At 37.3% G+C, this 21,522-nt stretch overlaps 22 non-coding genes across 22 annotated transcripts; all 22 read left to right on the plus strand.

The window, feature by feature from the left end:
- Positions 1-907: 907 nt before the first annotated feature.
- Positions 908-979, plus strand: TRNAQ-CUG (transfer RNA glutamine (anticodon CUG)). The gene has a single exon. It is a non-coding gene; the product is annotated as a tRNA-Gln (tRNA).
- A 967-nt stretch (positions 980-1,946) lies between these two features.
- On the plus strand, positions 1,947-2,028 carry TRNAS-AGA (transfer RNA serine (anticodon AGA)). Its single transcript has one exon. It is a non-coding gene; the product is annotated as a tRNA-Ser (tRNA).
- A 663-nt stretch (positions 2,029-2,691) lies between these two features.
- Positions 2,692-2,763, plus strand: TRNAQ-CUG (transfer RNA glutamine (anticodon CUG)). The gene has a single exon. It is a non-coding gene; the product is annotated as a tRNA-Gln (tRNA).
- Positions 2,764-3,730: 967 nt separating this feature from the next.
- On the plus strand, positions 3,731-3,812 carry TRNAS-AGA (transfer RNA serine (anticodon AGA)). The gene has a single exon. It is a non-coding gene; the product is annotated as a tRNA-Ser (tRNA).
- A 665-nt stretch (positions 3,813-4,477) lies between these two features.
- Positions 4,478-4,549, plus strand: TRNAQ-CUG (transfer RNA glutamine (anticodon CUG)). The gene has a single exon. It is a non-coding gene; the product is annotated as a tRNA-Gln (tRNA).
- Positions 4,550-5,516: 967 nt separating this feature from the next.
- Positions 5,517-5,599, plus strand: TRNAS-AGA (transfer RNA serine (anticodon AGA)). The gene has a single exon. It is a non-coding gene; the product is annotated as a tRNA-Ser (tRNA).
- A 665-nt stretch (positions 5,600-6,264) lies between these two features.
- TRNAQ-CUG (transfer RNA glutamine (anticodon CUG)) lies at positions 6,265-6,336 on the plus strand. Its single transcript has one exon. It is a non-coding gene; the product is annotated as a tRNA-Gln (tRNA).
- Positions 6,337-7,303: 967 nt separating this feature from the next.
- TRNAS-AGA (transfer RNA serine (anticodon AGA)) lies at positions 7,304-7,385 on the plus strand. The gene has a single exon. It is a non-coding gene; the product is annotated as a tRNA-Ser (tRNA).
- A 665-nt stretch (positions 7,386-8,050) lies between these two features.
- TRNAQ-CUG (transfer RNA glutamine (anticodon CUG)) lies at positions 8,051-8,122 on the plus strand. The gene has a single exon. It is a non-coding gene; the product is annotated as a tRNA-Gln (tRNA).
- Positions 8,123-9,089: 967 nt separating this feature from the next.
- Positions 9,090-9,171, plus strand: TRNAS-AGA (transfer RNA serine (anticodon AGA)). Its single transcript has one exon. It is a non-coding gene; the product is annotated as a tRNA-Ser (tRNA).
- A 664-nt stretch (positions 9,172-9,835) lies between these two features.
- Positions 9,836-9,907, plus strand: TRNAQ-CUG (transfer RNA glutamine (anticodon CUG)). The gene has a single exon. It is a non-coding gene; the product is annotated as a tRNA-Gln (tRNA).
- Positions 9,908-10,874: 967 nt separating this feature from the next.
- TRNAS-AGA (transfer RNA serine (anticodon AGA)) lies at positions 10,875-10,956 on the plus strand. Its single transcript has one exon. It is a non-coding gene; the product is annotated as a tRNA-Ser (tRNA).
- Positions 10,957-11,621: 665 nt separating this feature from the next.
- On the plus strand, positions 11,622-11,693 carry TRNAQ-CUG (transfer RNA glutamine (anticodon CUG)). Its single transcript has one exon. It is a non-coding gene; the product is annotated as a tRNA-Gln (tRNA).
- A 967-nt stretch (positions 11,694-12,660) lies between these two features.
- On the plus strand, positions 12,661-12,742 carry TRNAS-AGA (transfer RNA serine (anticodon AGA)). The gene has a single exon. It is a non-coding gene; the product is annotated as a tRNA-Ser (tRNA).
- A 665-nt stretch (positions 12,743-13,407) lies between these two features.
- Positions 13,408-13,479, plus strand: TRNAQ-CUG (transfer RNA glutamine (anticodon CUG)). Its single transcript has one exon. It is a non-coding gene; the product is annotated as a tRNA-Gln (tRNA).
- A 967-nt stretch (positions 13,480-14,446) lies between these two features.
- TRNAS-AGA (transfer RNA serine (anticodon AGA)) lies at positions 14,447-14,528 on the plus strand. Its single transcript has one exon. It is a non-coding gene; the product is annotated as a tRNA-Ser (tRNA).
- A 664-nt stretch (positions 14,529-15,192) lies between these two features.
- Positions 15,193-15,264, plus strand: TRNAQ-CUG (transfer RNA glutamine (anticodon CUG)). Its single transcript has one exon. It is a non-coding gene; the product is annotated as a tRNA-Gln (tRNA).
- Positions 15,265-16,231: 967 nt separating this feature from the next.
- TRNAS-AGA (transfer RNA serine (anticodon AGA)) lies at positions 16,232-16,313 on the plus strand. The gene has a single exon. It is a non-coding gene; the product is annotated as a tRNA-Ser (tRNA).
- Positions 16,314-16,978: 665 nt separating this feature from the next.
- On the plus strand, positions 16,979-17,050 carry TRNAQ-CUG (transfer RNA glutamine (anticodon CUG)). Its single transcript has one exon. It is a non-coding gene; the product is annotated as a tRNA-Gln (tRNA).
- Positions 17,051-18,017: 967 nt separating this feature from the next.
- On the plus strand, positions 18,018-18,099 carry TRNAS-AGA (transfer RNA serine (anticodon AGA)). The gene has a single exon. It is a non-coding gene; the product is annotated as a tRNA-Ser (tRNA).
- A 665-nt stretch (positions 18,100-18,764) lies between these two features.
- On the plus strand, positions 18,765-18,836 carry TRNAQ-CUG (transfer RNA glutamine (anticodon CUG)). The gene has a single exon. It is a non-coding gene; the product is annotated as a tRNA-Gln (tRNA).
- Positions 18,837-19,751: 915 nt separating this feature from the next.
- On the plus strand, positions 19,752-19,823 carry TRNAQ-CUG (transfer RNA glutamine (anticodon CUG)). The gene has a single exon. It is a non-coding gene; the product is annotated as a tRNA-Gln (tRNA).
- Positions 19,824-21,522: the final 1,699 nt, after the last annotated feature.

Here is a 21,522-nt window from a genome sequence, read left to right on the forward strand (position 1 = left end):
CATGATTTCCATTGATGATGACTTTAAATCAGATTTTTACATTTTACTGGGACCTGGAAATTTGTTTCTATTTTCTGAGATGTTTTCCAGAGGGATAATCACTGATCTTGATCATGGTGCTATGAGAAAAGGTGTTTGATTCTCATCAAAAATCAACGTCTGAGTAGTCGTGGCCGAGTGGTTAAGGCGATGGACTAAATAATCCATTGGGGTTTCCCCGCGCAGGTTCAAATCCTGTCGTCTACGAATATGTTCATATAGTTTTTTGACTGATTACCTGAGAAGATAAATTTGCGTGTGTCCTGTTTTATGCCACATGAAGGTGATGTGCGAACTTTGGGCAGGGTTTCTAGAACCAGACTGACTTGATTTTTGGATGCATTTTATATAAGCCGATCTGACGCTACATCCCACATGCGTCATGCCACTAATTAAAAGAAGCGCCATGAGTGCCACCAGGTAAGTGGTGCATCTCCCTCTTTTGTCTAGCAGTTACAGACCACTGCTTTGGCAGATGTAAGACATGCACTTTTATTCACAGCAACCTTGAATTATCTCTTGGATAAAACTTTTTACCACACAATGAAAATTTTTTAGCCACTTCTGGATGAACAGCTTTCTAACAGTATAAGTTTTGCAGTTATTTTTTTCTTGCCCTTTTTCCAAGTAACAGATCCAACACTCTATTTACTAGCCACTTTTCATCAACATTTAAAACTGTCATTGTTGAGATATCATGGAACTCTTGGCACACTTGTGGAAATAAAGTTTAGGAGATATTAATTTACCATTGTGTATTAATTGTAGATTTGCACTACAGCTTTAGAGCCTTTTTTCACCATGATTCATGAGTTCATATGTGCTTTTTAGCACAAAAAAACTGCAGCCAGTTATTTTTTGTGCGTGTGGTTCCATGGTGTAATGGTTAGCACTCTGGACTCTGAATCCAGCGATCTGAGTTCAAATCTCAGTGGAACCTGGGCAGCTCTTTGTACATGTGTTTCAGTTTTTGCACTTACACTGAGTTCTCCTGTGCCAAAGGTTTAACATAAAAAGATAAAAAGAGAAAGTTAAAATCAACATGCAAAACAAAGATTTGAATGTTCCAAGCATCCATGGAGTGATCACTTTGAGTTCTATGGCCAAATCTACCTTTAAAGCAGGATTACGGAAACTTAAAATTGACTTTAAGTTACAGCACTCTTACGAACTGTGTCACGCAAAGCAACCATACCCTTTGATTTATGTCAATGTTCAAATAACACTTTTTCCAGGTGTATGAAACTGACAAGGATTTGAAGCTGAAATGGCTTCAGATAATGTTGGTGTTTTCTTCCTGAATCATCTTTTCTTGTGTTTTTCAGAATTTCCTACAGCGGTTTGTAAACATTTTTGGTGGTGTTTTTCTAAAATTATTTTGGGCATCTTTTGAGTCTGTTTTTGTGGCTTTTCTTTGTAGCTCACAAAATGCACCAAAAGTCTCTCAGGAACCTTGAAGGAGTTTTCCTAACCTTGCCATTGAATTGTATTATAAGTATGGAGCTCTTCTAAATGAAAAACACCTGAAAAATGATATGCTTATTTTAGTTAACCGCTTGGCATTTTTGGAAACTTGATGTGGTTAAAAGACGCCCAAAAGCCTGATCATATGAACAGCAAGTCTTTTTTACGTGGAAATTAATTTGTTCAGTGTTTTCAGCATTTTCAGAGTAATTTTCAGGATGTTTTTGGAATGGACCCACTCCAAATCCGCCTTATAAAGAGGTAAAAGTCTTAAACTGTGCATGATTTCCATTGATGATGACTTTAAATCAGATTTTTACATTTTACTGGGACCTGGAAATTTGTTTCTATTTTCTGAGATGTTTTCCAGAGGGATAATCACTGATCTTGATCATGGTGCTATAAGAAAAGGTGTTTGATTCTCATCAAAAATCAACGTCTGAGTAGTCGTGGCCGAGTGGTTAAGGCGATGGACTAGAAATCCATTGGGGTTTCCCCGCGCAGGTTCAAATCCTGCCGACTACGAATATGTTCATATAGCTTTTTGACTGATTACCTGAGAAGATAAATTTGCGTGTGTCCTGTTTTATGCCACATGAAGGTGATATGCGAACTTTGGGCAGGGTTTCTAGAACCAGACTGACTTGATCTTTGGATGCATTTTATATAAGCCGATCTGACGCTACATCCCACGTGCGTCATGCCACTAATTAAAAGAAGCGCCATGAGTGCCACCAGGTAAGTGGTGCATCTCCCTCTTTTGTCTAGCAGTTACAGACCACTGCTTTGGCAGATGTACTGAGACATGCACTTTTATTCACAGCAACCTTCAATTATCTCTTGGATTAAACTTTTTACCACACAATGAAAATTTTTTAGCCACTTCTGGATGAACAGCTTTCTAACAGTATAAGTTTTGCAGTTATTTTTTTCTTACCCTTTTCCAAGTAACAGATCCAACACTCTATTTACTAGCCACTTTTCATCAACATTTAAAACTGTCATTGTTGAGATATCATGGAACTCTTGGCACACTTGTGGAAATAAAGTTTAGGAGATATTAATTTACCATTGTGTATTAATTGTAGATTTGCACTACAGCTTTAGAGCCTTTTTTCACCATGATTCATGAGTTCATATGTGCTTTTTAGCACAAAAAAACTGCAGCCAGTTATTTTTTGTGCGTGTGGTTCCATGGTGTAATGGTTAGCACTCTGGACTCTGAATCCAGCGATCTGAGTTCAAATCTCAGTGGAACCTGGGCAGCTCTTTGTACATGTGTTTCAGTTTTTGCACTTACACTGAGTTCTCCTGTGCCAAAGGTTTAACATAAAAAGATAAAAAGAGAAACTTAAAATCAACATGTAAAACAAAGATTTGAATGTTCCAAGCATCCATGGAGTGATCACTTTGAGTTCTATGGCCAAATCTACCTTTAAAGCAGGATTACGGAAACGTAAAATTGACTTTAAGTTACAGCACTCTTACGAACTGTGTCACGCAAAGCAACCATACCCTATGATTTATGTCAATGTTCACATAACACTTTTTCCAGGTGTATGAAACTGACAAGGATTTGAAGCTGAAATGGCTTCAGGAAATGTTGGCGTTTTCTTCCTGAATCATCTTTTCTTGTGTTTTTCAGAATTTCCTACAGCGGTTTGTAAACATTTTTGGTGGTGTTTTTCTAAAATTATTTTGGGCATCTTTTGAGTCTGTTTTTGTGGCTTTTCTTTGTAGCTCACAAAATGCACCAAAAGTCTCTCAGGAACCTTGAAGGAGTTTTCCTAACCTTGCCATTGAATTGTATTATAAGTATGGAGCTCTTCTAAATGAAAAACACCTGAAAAATGATATGCTTATTTTAGTTAACCGCTTGGCATTTTTGGAAACTTGATGTGGTTAAAAGACGCCCAAAAGCCTGATCATATGAACAGCAAGTCTTTTTTACGTGGAAATTAATTTGTTCAGTGTTTTCAGCATTTTCAGAGTAATTTTCAGGATGTTTTTGGAATGGACCCACTCCAAATCCGCCTTATAAAGAGGTAAAAGTCTTAAACTGTGCATGATTTCCATTGATGATGACTTTAAATCAGATTTTTACATTTTACTGGGACCTGGAAATTTGTTTCTATTTTCTGAGATGTTTTCCAGAGGGATAATCACTGATCTTGATCATGGTGCTATAAGAAAAGGTGTTTGATTCTCATCAAAAATCAACGTCTGAGTAGTCGTGGCCGAGTGGTTAAGGCGATGGACTAGAAATCCATTGGGGTTTCCCCGCGCAGGTTCAAATCCTGCCGACTACGAATATGTTCATATAGTTTTTTGACTGATTACCTGAGAAGATAAATTTGCGTGTGTCCTGTTTTATGCCACATGAAGGTGATATGCGAACTTTGGGCAGGGTTTCTGGAACCAGACTGACTTGATTTTTGGATGCATTTTATATAAGCCGATCTGACGCTACATCCCACGTGCGTCATGCCACTAATTAAAAGAAGCGCCATGAGTGCCACCAGGTAAGTGGTGCATCTCCCTCTTTTGTCTAGCAGTTACAGACCACTGCTTTGGCAGATGTACTGAGACATGCACTTTTATTCACAGCAACCTTCAATTATCTCTTGGATAAAACTTTTTACCACACAATGAAAATTTTTTAGCCACTTCTGGATGAACAGCTTTCTAACAGTATAAGTTTTGCAGTTATTTTTTTCTTACCCTTTTTCCAAGTAACAGATCCAACACTCTATTTACTAGCCACTTTTCATCAACATTTAAAACTGTCATTGTTGAGATACCATGGAACTCTTGGCACACTTGTGGAAATAAAGTTTAGGAGATATTAATTTACCATTGTGTATTAATTGTAGATTTGCACTACAGCTTTAGAGCCTTTTTTCACCATGATTCATGAGTTCATATGTGCTTTTTAGCACAAAAAAAACTGCAGCCAGTTATTTTTTGTGCGTGTGGTTCCATGGTGTAATGGTTAGCACTCTGGACTCTGAATCCAGCGATCTGAGTTCAAATCTCAGTGGAACCTGGGCAGCTCTTTGTACATGTGTTTCAGTTTTTGCACTTACACTGAGTTCTCCTGTGCCAAAGGTTTAACATAAAAAGATAAAAAGAGAAAGTTAAAATCAACATGTAAAACAAAGATTTGAATGTTCCAAGCATCCATGGAGTGATCACTTTGAGTTCTATGGCCAAATCTACCTTTAAAGCAGGATTACGGAAACTTAAAATTGACTTTAAGTTACAGCACTCTTACGAACTGTGTCACGCAAAGCAACCATACCCTATGATTTATGTCAATGTTCACATAACACTTTTTCCAGGTGTATGAAACTGACAAGGATTTGAAGCTGAAATGGCTTCAGGAAATGTTGGCGTTTTCTTCCTGAATCATCTTTTCTTGTGTTTTTCAGAATTTCCTACAGCGGTTTGTAAACATTTTTGGTGGTGTTTTTCTAAAATTATTTTGGGCATCTTTTGAGTCTGTTTTTGTGGCTTTTCTTTGTAGCTCACAAAATGCACCAAAAGTCTCTCAGGAACCTTGAAGGAGTTTTCCTAACCTTGCCATTGAATTGTATTATAAGTATGGAGCTCTTCTAAATGAAAAACACCTGAAAAATGATATGCTTATTTTAGTTAACCGCTTGGCATTTTTGGAAACTTGATGTGGTTAAAAGACGCCCAAAAGCCTGATCATATGAACAGCAAGTCTTTTTTACGTGGAAATTAATTTGTTCAGTGTTTTCAGCATTTTCAGAGTAATTTTCAGGATGTTTTTGGAATGGACCCACTCCAAATCCGCCTTATAAAGAGGTAAAAGTCTTAAACTGTGCATGATTTCCATTGATGATGACTTTAAATCAGATTTTTACATTTTACTGGGACCTGGAAATTTGTTTCTATTTTCTGAGATGTTTTCCAGAGGGATAATCACTGATCTTGATCATAGTGCTATAAGAAAAGGTGTTTGATTCTCATCAAAAATCAACGTCTGAGTAGTCGTGGCCGAGTGGTTAAGGCGATGGACTAGAAATCCATTGGGGTTTCCCCGCGCAGGTTCATAATCCTGCCGACTACGAATATGTTCATATAGTTTTTTGACTGATTACCTGAGAAGATAAATTTGCGTGTGTCCTGTTTTATGCCACATGAAGGTGATATGCGAACTTTGGGCAGGGTTTCTAGAACCAGACTGACTTGATTTTTGGATGCATTTTATATAAGCCGATCTGACGCTACATCCCACGTGCGTCATGCCACTAATTAAAAGAAGCGCCATGAGTGCCACCAGGTAAGTGGTGCATCTCCCTCTTTTGTCTAGCAGTTACAGACCACTGCTTTGGCAGATGTACTGAGACATGCACTTTTATTCACAGCAACCTTGAATTATCTCTTGGATAAAACTTTTTACCACACAATGAAAATTTTTTAGCCACTTCTGGATGAACAGCTTTCTAACAGTATAAGTTTTGCAGTTATTTTTTTCTTACCCTTTTTCCAAGTAACAGATCCAACACTCTATTTACTAGCCACTTTTCATCAACATTTAAAACTGTCATTGTTGAGATATCATGGAACTCTTGGCACACTTGTGGAAATAAAGTTTAGGAGATATTAATTTACCATTGTGTATTAATTGTAGATTTGCACTACAGCTTTAGAGCCTTTTTTCACCATGATTCATGAGTTCATATGTGCTTTTTAGCACAAAAAAACTGCAACCAGTTATTTTTCTGTGCGTGTGGTTCCATGGTGTAATGGGTAGCACTCTGGACTCTGAATCCAGCGATCTGAGTTCAAATCTCAGTGGAACCTGGGCAGCTCTTTGTACATGTGTTTCAGTTTTTGCACTTACACTGAGTTCTCCTGTGCCAAAGGTTTCACATAAAAAGATAAAAAGAGAAAGTTAAAATCAACATGTAAAACAAAGATTTGAATGTTCCAAGCATCCATGGAGTGATCACTTTGAGTTCTATGGCCAAATCTACCTTTAAAGCAGGATTACGGAAACTTAAAATTGACTTTAAGTTACAGCACTCTTACGAACTGTGTCACGCAAAGCAACCATACCCTATGATTTATGTCAATGTTCACATAACACTTTTTCCAGGTGTATGAAACTGACAAGGATTTGAAGCTGAAATGGCTTCAGGAAATGTTGGCGTTTTCTTCCTGAATCATCTTTTCTTGTGTTTTTCAGAATTTCCTACAGCGGTTTGTAAACATTTTTGGTGGTGTTTTTCTAAAATTATTTTGGGCATCTTTTGAGTCTGTTTTTGTGGCTTTTCTTTGTAGCTCACAAAATGCACCAAAAGTCTCTCAGGAACCTTGAAGGAGTTTTCCTAACCTTGCCATTGAATTGTATTATAAGTATGGAGCTCTTCTAAATGAAAAACACCTGAAAAATTATATGCTTATTTTAGTTAACCGCTTGGCATTTTTGGAAACTTGATGTGGTTAAAAGACGCCCAAAAGCCTGATCATATGAACAGCAAGTCTTTTTTACGTGGAAATTAATTTGTTCAGTGTTTTCAGCATTTTCAGAGTAATTTTCAGGATGTTTTTGGAATGGACCCACTCCAAATCCGCCTTATAAAGAGGTAAAAGTCTTAAACTGTGCATGATTTCCATTGATGATGACTTTAAATCAGATTTTTACATTTTACTGGGACCTGGAAATTTGTTTCTATTTTCTGAGATGTTTTCCAGAGGGATAATCACTGATCTTGATCATGGTGCTATAAGAAAAGGTGTTTGATTCTCATCAAAAATCAACGTCTGAGTAGTTGTGGCCGAGTGGTTAAGGCGATGGACTAGAAATCCATTGGGGTTTCCCCGCGCAGGTTCAAATCCTGCCGACTACGAATATGTTCATATAGTTTTTTGACTGATTACCTGAGAAGATAAATTTGCGTGTGTCCTGTTTTATGCCACATGAAGGTGATATGCGAACTTTGGGCAGGGTTTCTGGAACCAGACTGACTTGATTTTTGGATGCATTTTATATAAGCCGATCTGACGCTACATCCCACGTGCGTCATGCCACTAATTAAAAGAAGCGCCATGAGTGCCACCAGGTAAGTGGTGCATCTCCCTCTTTTGTCTAGCAGTTACAGACCACTGCTTTGGCAGATGTACTGAGACATGCACTTTTATTCACAGCAACCTTCAATTATCTCTTGGATAAAACTTTTTACCACACAATGAAAATTTTTTAGCCACTTCTGGATGAACAGCTTTCTAACAGTATAAGTTTTGCAGTTATTTTTTTCTTACCCTTTTTCCAAGTAACAGATCCAACACTCTATTTACTAGCCACTTTTCATCAACATTTAAAACTGTCATTGTTGAGATATCATGGAACTCTTGGCACACTTGTGGAAATAAAGTTTAGGAGATATTAATTTACCATTGTGTATTAATTGTAGATTTGCACTACAGCTTTAGAGCCTTTTTTCACCATGATTCATGAGTTCATATGTGCTTTTTAGCACAAAAAAAACTGCAGCCAGTTATTTTTTGTGCGTGTGGTTCCATGGTGTAATGGTTAGCACTCTGGACTCTGAATCCAGCGATCTGAGTTCAAATCTCAGTGGAACCTGGGCAGCTCTTTGTACATGTGTTTCAGTTTTTGCACTTACACTGAGTTCTCCTGTGCCAAAGGTTTAACATAAAAAGATAAAAAGAGAAAGTTAAAATCAACATGTAAAACAAAGATTTGAATGTTCCAAGCATCCATGGAGTGATCACTTTGAGTTCTATGGCCAAATCTACCTTTAAAGCAGGATTACGGAAACTTAAAATTGACTTTAAGTTACAGCACTCTTACGAACTGTGTCACGCAAAGCAACCATACCCTATGATTTATGTCAATGTTCACATAACACTTTTTCCAGGTGTATGAAACTGACAAGGATTTGAAGCTGAAATGGCTTCAGGAAATGTTGGCGTTTTCTTCCTGAATCATCTTTTCTTGTGTTTTTCAGAATTTCCTACAGCGGTTTGTAAACATTTTTGGTGGTGTTTTTCTAAAATTATTTTGGGCATCTTTTGAGTCTGTTTTTGTGGCTTTTCTTTGTAGCTCACAAAATGCACCAAAAGTCTCTCAGGAACCTTGAAGGAGTTTTCCTAACCTTGCCATTGAATTGTATTATAAGTATGGAGCTCTTCTAAATGAAAAACACCTGAAAAATGATATGCTTATTTTAGTTAACCGCTTGGCATTTTTGGAAACTTGATGTGGTTAAAAGACGCCCAAAAGCCTGATCATATGAACAGCAAGTCTTTTTTACGTGGAAATTAATTTGTTCAGTGTTTTCAGCATTTTCAGAGTAATTTTCAGGATGTTTTTGGAATGGACCCACTCCAAATCCGCCTTATAAAGAGGTAAAAGTCTTAAACTGTGCATGATTTCCATTGATGATGACTTTAAATCAGATTTTTACATTTTACTGGGACCTGGAAATTTGTTTCTATTTTCTGAGATGTTTTCCAGAGGGATAATCACTGATCTTGATCATGGTGCTATAAGAAAAGGTGTTTGATTCTCATCAAAAATCAACGTCTGAGTAGTCGTGGCCGAGTGGTTAAGGCGATGGACTAGAAATCCATTGGGGTTTCCCCGCGCAGGTTCAAATCCTGCCGACTACGAATATGTTCATATAGTTTTTTGACTGATTACCTGAGAAGATAAATTTGCGTGTGTCCTGTTTTATGCCACATGAAGGTGATATGCGAACTTTGGGCAGGGTTTCTAGAACCAGACTGACTTGATTTTTGGATGCATTTTATATAAGCCGATCTGACGCTACATCCCACGTGCGTCATGCCACTAATTAAAAGAAGCGCCATGAGTGCCACCAGGTAAGTGGTGCATCTCCCTCTTTTGTCTAGCAGTTACAGACCACTGCTTTGGCAGATGTACTGAGACATGCACTTTTATTCACAGCAACCTTGAATTATCTCTTGGATAAAACTTTTTACCACACAATGAAAATTTTTTAGCCACTTCTGGATGAACAGCTTTCTAACAGTATAAGTTTTGCAGTTATTTTTTTCTTACCCTTTTTCCAAGTAACAGATCCAACACTCTATTTACTAGCCACTTTTCATCAACATTTAAAACTGTCATTGTTGAGATATCATGGAACTCTTGGCACACTTGTGGAAATAAAGTTTAGGAGATATTAATTTACCATTTTGTATTAATTGTAGATTTGCACTACAGCTTTAGAGCCTTTTTTCACCATGATTCATGAGTTCATATGTGCTTTTTAGCACAAAAAAACTGCAGCCAGTTATTTTTTGTGCGTGTGGTTCCATGGTGTAATGGTTAGCACTCTGGACTCTGAATCCAGCGATCTGAGTTCAAATCTCAGTGGAACCTGGGCAGCTCTTTGTACATGTGTTTCAGTTTTTGCACTTACACTGAGTTCTCCTGTGCCAAAGGTTTCACATAAAAAGATAAAAAGAGAAAGTTAAAATCAACATGTAAAACAAAGATTTGAATGTTCCAAGCATCCATGGAGTGATCACTTTGAGTTCTATGGCCAAATCTACCTTTAAAGCAGGATTACGGAAACTTAAAATTGACTTTAAGTTACAGCACTCTTACGAACTGTGTCACGCAAAGCAACCATACCCTATGATTTATGTCAATGTTCACATAACACTTTTTCCAGGTGTATGAAACTGACAAGGATTTGAAGCTGAAATGGCTTCAGGAAATGTTGGCGTTTTCTTCCTGAATCATCTTTTCTTGTGTTTTTCAGAATTTCCTACAGCGATTTGTAAACATTTTTGGTGGTGTTTTTCTAAAATTATTTTGGGCATCTTTTGAGTCTGTTTTTGTGGCTTTTCTTTGTAGCTCACAAAATGCACCAAAAGTCTCTCAGGAACCTTGAAGGAGTTTTCCTAACCTTGCCATTGAATTGTATTATAAGTATGGAGCTCTTCTAAATGAAAAACACCTGAAAAATGATATGCTTATTTTAGTTAACCGCTTGGCATTTTTGGAAACTTGATGTGGTTAAAAGACGCCCAAAAGCCTGATCATATGGACAGCAAGTCTTTTTTACGTGGAAATTAATTTGTTCAGTGTTTTCAGCATTTTCAGAGTAATTTTCAGGATGTTTTTGGAATGGACCCACTCCAAATCCACCTTATAAAGAGGTAAAAGTCTTAAACTGTGCATGATTTCCATTGATGATGACTTTAAATCAGATTTTTACATTTTACTGGGACCTGGAAATTTGTTTCTATTTTCTGAGATGTTTTCCAGAGGGATAATCACTGATCTTGATCATGGTGCTATAAGAAAAGGTGTTTGATTCTCATCAAAAATCAACGTCTGAGTAGTCGTGGCCGAGTGGTTAAGGCGATGGACTAGAAATCCATTGGGGTTTCCCCGCGCAGGTTCAAATCCTGCCGACTACGAATATGTTCATATAGTTTTTTGACTGATTACCTGAGAAGATAAATTTGCGTGTGTCCTGTTTTATGCCACATGAAGGTGATATGCGAACTTTGGGCAGGGTTTCTAGAACCAGACTGACTTGATTTTTGGATGCATTTTATATAAGCCGATCTGACGCTACATCCCACGTGCGTCATGCCACTAATTAAAAGAAGCGCCATGAGTGCCACCAGGTAAGTGGTGCATCTCCCTCTTTTGTCTAGCAGTTACAGACCACTGCTTTGGCAGATGTACTGAGACATGCACTTTTATTCACAGCAACCTTGAATTATCTCTTGGATAAAACTTTTTACCACACAATGAAAATTTTTTAGCCACTTCTGGATGAACAGCTTTCTAACAGTATAAGTTTTGCAGTTATTTTTTTCTTACCCTTTTTCCAAGTAACAGATCCAACACTCTATTTACTAGCCACTTTTCATCAACATTTAAAACTGTCATTGTTGAGATATCATGGAACTCTTGGCACACTTGTGGAAATAAAGTTTAGGAGATATTAATTTACCATTGTGTATTAATTGTAGATTTGCACTACAGCTTTAGAGCCTTTTTTCACCATGATTCATGAGTTCATATGTGCTTTTTAGCACAAAAAAACTGCAACCAGTTATTTTTCTGTGCGTGTGGTTCCATGGTGTAATGGGTAGCACTCTGGACTCTGAATCCAGCGATCTGAGTTCAAATCTCAGTGGAACCTGGGCAGCTCTTTGTACATGTGTTTCAGTTTTTGCACTTACACTGAGTTCTCCTGTGCCAAAGGTTTCACATAAAAAGATAAAAAGAGAAAGTTAAAATCAACATGTAAAACAAAGATTTGAATGTTCCAAGCATCCATGGAGTGATCACTTTGAGTTCTATGGCCAAATCTACCTTTAAAGCAGGATTACGGAAACTTAAAATTGACTTTAAGTTACAGCACTCTTACGAACTGTGTCACGCAAAGCAACCATACCCTATGATTTATGTCAATGTTCACATAACACTTTTTCCAGGTGTATGAAACTGACAAGGATTTGAAGCTGAAATGGCTTCAGGAAATGTTGGCGTTTTCTTCCTGAATCATCTTTTCTTGTGTTTTTCAGAATTTCCTACAGCGGTTTGTAAACATTTTTGGTGGTGTTTTTCTAAAATTATTTTGGGCATCTTTTGAGTCTGTTTTTGTGGCTTTTCTTTGTAGCTCACAAAATGCACCAAAAGTCTCTCAGGAACCTTGAAGGAGTTTTCCTAACCTTGCCATTGAATTGTATTATAAGTATGGAGCTCTTCTAAATGAAAAACACCTGAAAAATGATATGCTTATTTTAGTTAACCGCTTGGCATTTTTGGAAACTTGATGTGGTTAAAAGACGCCCAAAAGCCTGATCATATGAACAGCAAGTCTTTTTTACGTGGAAATTAATTTGTTCAGTGTTTTCAGCATTTTCAGAGTAATTTTCAGGATGTTTTTGGAATGGACCCACTCCAAATCCGCCTTATAAAGAGGTAAAAGTCTTAAACTGTGCATGATTTCCATTGATGATGACTTTAAATCAGATTTTTACATTTTACTGGGACCTGGAAATTTGTTTCTATTTTCTGAGATGTTTTCCAGAGGGATAATCACTGATCTTGATCATGGTGCTATAAGAAAAGGTGTTTGATTCTCATCAAAAATCAACGTCTGAGTAGTCGTGGCCGAGTGGTTAAGGCGATGGACTAGAAATCCATTGGGGTTTCCCCGCGCAGGTTCAAATCCTGCCGACTACGAATATGTTCATATAGTTTTTTGACTGATTACCTGAGAAGATAAATTTGCGTGTGTCCTGTTTTATGCCACATGAAGGTGATATGCGAACTTTGGGCAGGGTTTCTGGAACCAGACTGACTTGATTTTTGGATGCATTTTATATAAGCCGATCTGACGCTACATCCCACGTGCGTCATGCCACTAATTAAAAGAAGCGCCATGAGTGCCACCAGGTAAGTGGTGCATCTCCCTCTTTTGTCTAGCAGTTACAGACCACTGCTTTGGCAGATGTACTGAGACATGCACTTTTATTCACAGCAACCTTCAATTATCTCTTGGATAAAACTTTTTACCACACAATGAAAATTTTTTAGCCACTTCTGGATGAACAGCTTTCTAACAGTATAAGTTTTGCAGTTATTTTTTTCTTACCCTTTTTCCAAGTAACAGATCCAACACTCTATTTACTAGCCACTTTTCATCAACATTTAAAACTGTCATTGTTGAGATATCATGGAACTCTTGGCACACTTGTGGAAATAAAGTTTAGGAGATATTAATTTACCATTGTGTATTAATTGTAGATTTGCACTACAGCTTTAGAGCCTTTTTTCACCATGATTCATGAGTTCATATGTGCTTTTTAGCACAAAAAAAACTGCAGCCAGTTATTTTTTGTGCGTGTGGTTCCATGGTGTAATGGTTAGCACTCTGGACTCTGAATCCAGCGATCTGAGTTCAAATCTCAGTGGAACCTGGGCAGCTCTTTGTACATGTGTTTCAGTTTTTGCACTTACACTGAGTTCTCCTGTGCCAAAGGTTTAACATAAAAAGATAAAAAGAGAAAGTTAAAATCAACATGTAAAACAAAGATTTGAATGTTCCAAGCATCCATGGAGTGATCACTTTGAGTTCTATGGCCAAATCTACCTTTAAAGCAGGATTACGGAAACTTAAAATTGACTTTAAGTTACAGCACTCTTACGAACTGTGTCACGCAAAGCAACCATACCCTATGATTTATGTCAATGTTCACATAACACTTTTTCCAGGTGTATGAAACTGACAAGGATTTGAAGCTGAAATGGCTTCAGGAAATGTTGGCGTTTTCTTCCTGAATCATCTTTTCTTGTGTTTTTCAGAATTTCCTACAGCGGTTTGTAAACATTTTTGGTGGTGTTTTTCTAAAATTATTTTGGGCATCTTTTGAGTCTGTTTTTGTGGCTTTTCTTTGTAGCTCACAAAATGCACCAAAAGTCTCTCAGGAACCTTGAAGGAGTTTTCCTAACCTTGCCATTGAATTGTATTATAAGTATGGAGCTCTTCTAAATGAAAAACACCTGAAAAATGATATGCTTATTTTAGTTAACCGCTTGGCATTTTTGGAAACTTGATGTGGTTAAAAGACGCCCAAAAGCCTGATCATATGAACAGCAAGTCTTTTTTACGTGGAAATTAATTTGTTCAGTGTTTTCAGCATTTTCAGAGTAATTTTCAGGATGTTTTTGGAATGGACCCACTCCAAATCCGCCTTATAAAGAGGTAAAAGTCTTAAACTGTGCATGATTTCCATTGATGATGACTTTAAATAAGATTTTTACATTTTACTGGGACCTGGAAATTTGTTTCTATTTTCTGAGATGTTTTCCAGAGGGATAATCACTGATCTTGATCATGGTGCTATAAGAAAAGGTGTTTGATTCTCATCAAAAATCAACGTCTGAGTAGTCGTGGCCGAGTGGTTAAGGCGATGGACTAGAAATCCATTGGGGTTTCCCCGCGCAGGTTCAAATCCTGCCGACTACGAATATGTTCATATAGTTTTTTGACTGATTACCTGAGAAGATAAATTTGCGTGTGTCCTGTTTTATGCCACATGAAGGTGATATGCGAACTTTGGGCAGGGTTTCTAGAACCAGACTGACTTGATTTTTGGATGCATTTTATATAAGCCGATCTGACGCTACATCCCACGTGCGTCATGCCACTAATTAAAAGAAGCGCCATGAGTGCCACCAGGTAAGTGGTGCATCTCCCTCTTTTGTCTAGCAGTTACAGACCACTGCTTTGGCAGATGTACTGAGACATGCACTTTTATTCACAGCAACCTTGAATTATCTCTTGGATAAAACTTTTTACCACACAATGAAAATTTTTTAGCCACTTCTGGATGAACAGCTTTCTAACAGTATAAGTTTTGCAGTTATTTTTTTCTTACCCTTTTTCCAAGTAACAGATCCAACACTCTATTTACTAGCCACTTTTCATCAACATTTAAAACTGTCATTGTTGAGATATCATGGAACTCTTGGCACACTTGTGGAAATAAAGTTTAGGAGATATTAATTTACCATTGTGTATTAATTGTAGATTTGCACTACAGCTTTAGAGCCTTTTTTCACCATGATTCATGAGTTCATATGTGCTTTTTAGCACAAAAAAACTGCAGCCAGTTATTTTTTGTGCGTGTGGTTCCATGGTGTAATGGTTAGCACTCTGGACTCTGAATCCAGCGATCTGAGTTCAAATCTCAGTGGAACCTGGGCAGCTCTTTGTTTTCAGTGTTCAGTTTTTGCACTTACACTGAGTTCTCCTGTGCCAAAGGTTTCACATAAAAAGATAAAAAGAGAAAGTTAAAATCAACATGTAAAACAAAGATTTGAATGTTCCAAGCATCCATGGAGTGATCACTTTGAGTTCTATGGCCAAATCTACCTTTAAAGCAGGATTACGGAAACTTAAAATTGACTTTAAGTTACAGCACTCTTACGAACTGTGTCACGCAAAGCAACCATACCCTATGATTTATGTCAATGTTCACATAACACTTTTTCCAGGTGTATGAAACTGACAAGGATTTGAAGCTGAAATGGCTTCAGGAAATGTTGGCGTTTTCTTCCTGAATCATCTTTTCTTGTGTTTTTCAGAATTTCCTACAGCGGTTTGTAAACATTTTTGGTGGTGTTTTTCTAAAATTATTTTGGGCATCTTTTGAGTCTGTTTTTGTGGCTTTTCTTTGTAGCTCACAAAATGCACCAAAAGTCTCTCAGGAACCTTGAAGGAGTTTTCCTAACCTTGCCATTGAATTGTATTATAAGTATGGAGCTCTTCTAAATGAAAAACACCTGAAAAATGATATGCTTATTTTAGTTAACCGCTTGGCATTTTTGGAAACTTGATGTGGTTAAAAGACGCCCAAAAGCCTGATCATATGGACAGCAAGTCTTTTTTACGTGGAAATTAATTTGTTCAGTGTTTTCAGCATTTTCAGAGTAATTTTCAGGATGTTTTTGGAATGGACCCACTCCAAATCCACCTTATAAAGAGGTAAAAGTCTTAAACTGTGCATGATTTCCATTGATGATGACTTTAAATCAGATTTTTACATTTTACTGGGACCTGGAAATTTGTTTCTATTTTCTGAGATGTTTTCCAGAGGGATAATCACTGATCTTGATCATGGTGCTATAAGAAAAGGTGTTTGATTCTCATCAAAAATCAACGTCTGAGTAGTCGTGGCCGAGTGGTTAAGGCGATGGACTAGAAATCCATTGGGGTTTCCCCGCGCAGGTTCAAATCCTGCCGACTACGAATATGTTCATATAGTTTTTTGACTGATTACCTGAGAAGATAAATTTGCGTGTGTCCTGTTTAATGCCACATGAAGGTGATATGCGAACTTTGGGCAGGGTTTCTAGAACCAGACTGACTTGATTTTTGGATGCATTTTATATAAGCCGATCTGACGCTACATCCCACGTGCGTCATGCCACTAATTAAAAGAAGCGCCATGAGTGCCACCAGGTAAGTGGTGCATCTCCCTCTTTTGTCTAGCAGTTACAGACCACTGCTTTGGCAGATGTACTGAGACATGCACTTTTATTCACAGCAACCTTGAATTATCTCTTGGATAAAACTTTTTACCACACAATGAAAATTTTTTAGCCACTTCTGGATGAACAGCTTTCTAACAGTATAAGTTTTGCAGTTATTTTTTTCTTACCCTTTTTCCAAGTAACAGATCCAACACTCTATTTACTAGCCACTTTTCATCAACATTTAAAACTGTCATTGTTGAGATATCATGGAACTCTTGGCACACTTGTGGAAATAAAGTTTAGGAGATATTAATTTACCATTGTGTATTAATTGTAGATTTGCACTACAGCTTTAGAGCCTTTTTTCACCATGATTCATGAGTTCATATGTGCTTTTTAGCACAAAAAAACTGCAACCAGTTATTTTTCTGTGCGTGTGGTTCCATGGTGTAATGGGTAGCACTCTGGACTCTGAATCCAGCGATCTGAGTTCAAATCTCAGTGGAACCTGGGCAGCTCTTTGTACATGTGTTTCAGTTTTTGCACTTACACTGAGTTCTCCTGTGCCAAAGGTTTCACATAAAAAGATAAAAAGAGAAAGTTAAAATCAACATGTAAAACAAAGATTTGAATGTTCCAAGCATCCATGGAGTGATCACTTTGAGTTCTATGGCCAAATCTACCTTTAAAGCAGGATTACGGAAACTTAAAATTGACTTTAAGTTACAGCACTCTTACGAACTGTGTCACGCAAAGCAACCATACCCTATGATTTATGTCAATGTTCACATAACACTTTTTCCAGGTGTATGAAACTGACAAGGATTTGAAGCTGAAATGGCTTCAGGAAATGTTGGCGTTTTCTTCCTGAATCATCTTTTCTTGTGTTTTTCAGAATTTCCTACAGCGGTTTGTAAACATTTTTGGTGGTGTTTTTCTAAAATTATTTTGGGCATCTTTTGAGTCTGTTTTTGTGGCTTTTCTTTGTAGCTCACAAAATGCACCAAAAGTCTCTCAGGAACCTTGAAGGAGTTTTCCTAACCTTGCCATTGAATTGTATTATAAGTATGGAGCTCTTCTAAATGAAAAACACCTGAAAAATGATATGCTTATTTTAGTTAACCGCTTGGCATTTTTGGAAACTTGATGTGGTTAAAAGATGCCCAAAAGCCTGATCATATGAACAGCAAGTCTTTTTTACGTGGAAATTAATTTGTTCAGTGTTTTCAGCATTTTCAGAGTAATTTTCAGGATGTTTTTGGAATGGACCCACTCCAAATCCGCCTTATAAAGAGGTAAAAGTCTTAAACTGTGCATGATTTCCATTGATGATGACTTTAAATCAGATTTTTACATTTTACTGGGACCTGGAAATTTGTTTCTATTTTCTGAGATGTTTTCCAGAGGGATAATCACTGATCTTGATCATGGTGCTATAAGAAAAGGTGTTTGATTCTCATCAAAAATCAACGTCTGAGTAGTCGTGGCCGAGTGGTTAAGGCGATGGACTAGAAATCCATTGGGGTTTCCCCGCGCAGGTTCAAATCCTGCCGACTACGAATATGTTCATATAGTTTTTTGACTGATTACCTGAGAAGATAAATTTGCGTGTGTCCTGTTTTATGCCACATGAAGGTGATATGCGAACTTTGGGCAGGGTTTCTAGAACCAGACTGACTTGATTTTTGGATGCATTTTATATAAGCCGATCTGACGCTACATCCCACGTGCGTCATGCCACTAATTAAAAGAAGCGCCATGAGTGCCACCAGGTAAGTGGTGCATCTCCCTCTTTTGTCTAGCAGTTACAGACCACTGCTTTGGCAGATGTACTGAGACATGCACTTTTATTCACAGCAACCTTCAATTATCTCTTGGATAAAACTTTTTACCACACAATGAAAATTTTTTAGCCACTTCTGGATGAACAGCTTTCTAACAGTATAAGTTTTGCAGTTATTTTTTTCTTACCCTTTTTCCAAGTAACAGATCCAACACTCTATTTACTAGCCACTTTTCATCAACATTTAAAACTGTCATTGTTGAGATATCATGGAACTCTTGGCACACTTGTGGAAATAAAGTTTAGGAGATATTAATTTACCATTGTGTATTAATTGTAGATTTGCACTACAGCTTTAGAGCCTTTTTTCACCATGATTCATGAGTTCATATGTGCTTTTTAGCACAAAAAAAACTGCAGCCAGTTATTTTTTGTGCGTGTGGTTCCATGGTGTAATGGTTAGCACTCTGGACTCTGAATCCAGCGATCTGAGTTCAAATCTCAGTGGAACCTGGGCAGCTCTTTGTACATGTGTTTCAGTTTTTGCACTTACACTGAGTTCTCCTGTGCCAAAGGTTTAACATAAAAAGATAAAAAGAGAAAGTTAAAATCAACATGTAAAACAAAGATTTGAATGTTCCAAGCATCCATGGAGTGATCACTTTGAGTTCTATGGCCAAATCTACCTTTAAAGCAGGATTACGGAAACTTAAAATTGACTTTAAGTTACAGCACTCTTACGAACTGTGTCACGCAAAGCAACCATACCCTATGATTTATGTCAATGTTCACATAACACTTTTTCCAGGTGTATGAAACTGACAAGGATTTGAAGCTGAAATGGCTTCAGGAAATGTTGGCGTTTTCTTCCTGAATCATCTTTTCTTGTGTTTTTCAGAATTTCCTACAGCGGTTTGTAAACATTTTTGGTGGTGTTTTTCTAAAATTATTTTGGGCATCTTTTGAGTCTGTTTTTGTGGCTTTTCTTTGTAGCTCACAAAATGCACCAAAAGTCTCTCAGGAACCTTGAAGGAGTTTTCCTAACCTTGCCATTGAATTGTATTATAAGTATGGAGCTCTTCTAAATGAAAAACACCTGAAAAATGATATGCTTATTTTAGTTAACCGCTTGGCATTTTTGGAAACTTGATGTGGTTAAAAGACGCCCAAAAGCCTGATCATATGAACAGCAAGTCTTTTTTACGTGGAAATTAATTTGTTCAGTGTTTTCAGCATTTTCAGAGTAATTTTCAGGATGTTTTTGGAATGGACCCACTCCAAATGCGCCTTATAAAGAGGTAAAAGTCTTAAACTGTGCATGATTTCCATTGATGATGACTTTAAATCAGATTTTTACATTTTACTGGGACCTGGAAATTTGTTTCTATTTTCTGAGATGTTTTATAAACAGTTATATTTTGTGCGTGTGGTTCCATGGTGTAATGGTTAGCACTCTGGACTCTGAATCCAGCGATCTGAGTTCAAATCTCAGTGGAACCTGGGCAGCTCTTTGTACATGTGTTTCAGTTTTTGCACTTACACTGAGTTCTCCTGTGCCAAAGGTTTCACATAAAAAGATAAAAAGAGAAAGTTAAAATCAACATGTAAAACAAAGATTTGAATGTTCCAAGCATCCATGGAGTGATCACTTTGAGTTCTATGGCCAAATCTACCTTTAAAGCAGGATTACGGAAACTTAAAATTGACTTTAAGTTACAGCACTCTTACGAACTGTGTCACGCAAAGCAACCATACCCTATGATTTATGTCAATGTTCACATAACACTTTTTCCAGGTGTATGAAACTGACAAGGATTTGAAGCTGAAATGGCTTCAGGAAATGTTGGCGTTTTCTTCCTGAATCATCTTTTCTTGTGTTTTTCAGAATTTCCTACAGCGGTTTGTAAACATTTTTGGTGGTGTTTTTCTAAAATTATTTTGGGCATCTTTTGAGTCTGTTTTTGTGGCTTTTCTTTGTAGCTCACAAAATGCACCAAAAGTCTCTCAGGAACCTTGAAGGAGTTTTCCTAACCTTGCCATTGAATTGTATTATAAGTATGGAGCTCTTCTAAATGAAAAACACCTGAAAAATGATATGCTTATTTTAGTTAACCGCTTGGCATTTTTGGAAACTTGATGTGGTTAAAAGACGCCCAAAAGCCTGATCATATGGACAGCAAGTCTTTTTTACGTGGAAATTAATTTGTTCAGTGTTTTCAGCATTTTCAGAGTAATTTTCAGGATGTTTTTGGAATGGACCCACTCCAAATCCGCCTTATAAAGAGGTAAAAGTCTTAAACTGTGCATGATTTCCATTGATGATGACTTTAAATCAGATTTTTACATTTTACTGGGACCTGGAAATTTGTTTCTATTTTCTGAGATGTTTTCCAGAGGGATAATCACTGATCTTGATCATGGTGCTATAAGAAAAGGTGTTTGATTGTCATCAAAGGTCAACGTCTGAGTAGTCGTGGCCGAGTGGTTAAGGCGATGGACTAGAAATCCATTGGGGTTTCTCCGTGCTGGTTCAAATCCTGCTGACTACTAATATGTTCATATAGTTTTTTGACTGATTACCTGAGAAGATAAATTTGCGTGTGTCCTGTTTTATGCCACATGAAGGTGATATGCGAACTTTGGGCAGGGTTTCTAGAACCAGACTGACTTGATTTTTGGATGCATTTTATATAAGCCGATCTGACGCTACATCCCACGTGCGTCATGCCACTAATTAAAAGAAGCACCATGAGTGCCACCAGGTAAGTGGTGCATCTCCCTCTTTTGTCTAGCAGTTACAGACCACTGCTTTGGCAGATGTACTGAGACATGCACTTTTATTCACAGCAACCTTGAATTATCTCTTGGATAAAACTTTTTACCACACAATGAAAATTTTTTAGCCACTTCTGGATGAACAGCTTTCTAACAGTATAAGTTTTGCAGTTATTTTTTTCTTACCCTTTTTCCAAGTAACAGATCCAACACTCTATTTACTAGCCACTTTTCATCAACATTTAAAACTGTCATTGTTGAGATATCATGGAACTCTTGGCACACTTGTGGAAATAAAGTTTAGGAGATATTAATTTACCATTGTGTATTAATTGTAGATTTGCACTACAGCTTTAGAGCCTTTTTTCACCATGATTCATGAGTTCATATGTGCTTTTTAGCACAAAAAAACTGCAACCAGTTA

This window comes from Ranitomeya variabilis, chromosome 2 (assembly GCF_051348905.1).
Source record: "Ranitomeya variabilis isolate aRanVar5 chromosome 2, aRanVar5.hap1, whole genome shotgun sequence".
Lineage (NCBI taxonomy): Eukaryota > Metazoa > Chordata > Amphibia > Anura > Dendrobatidae > Ranitomeya > Ranitomeya variabilis.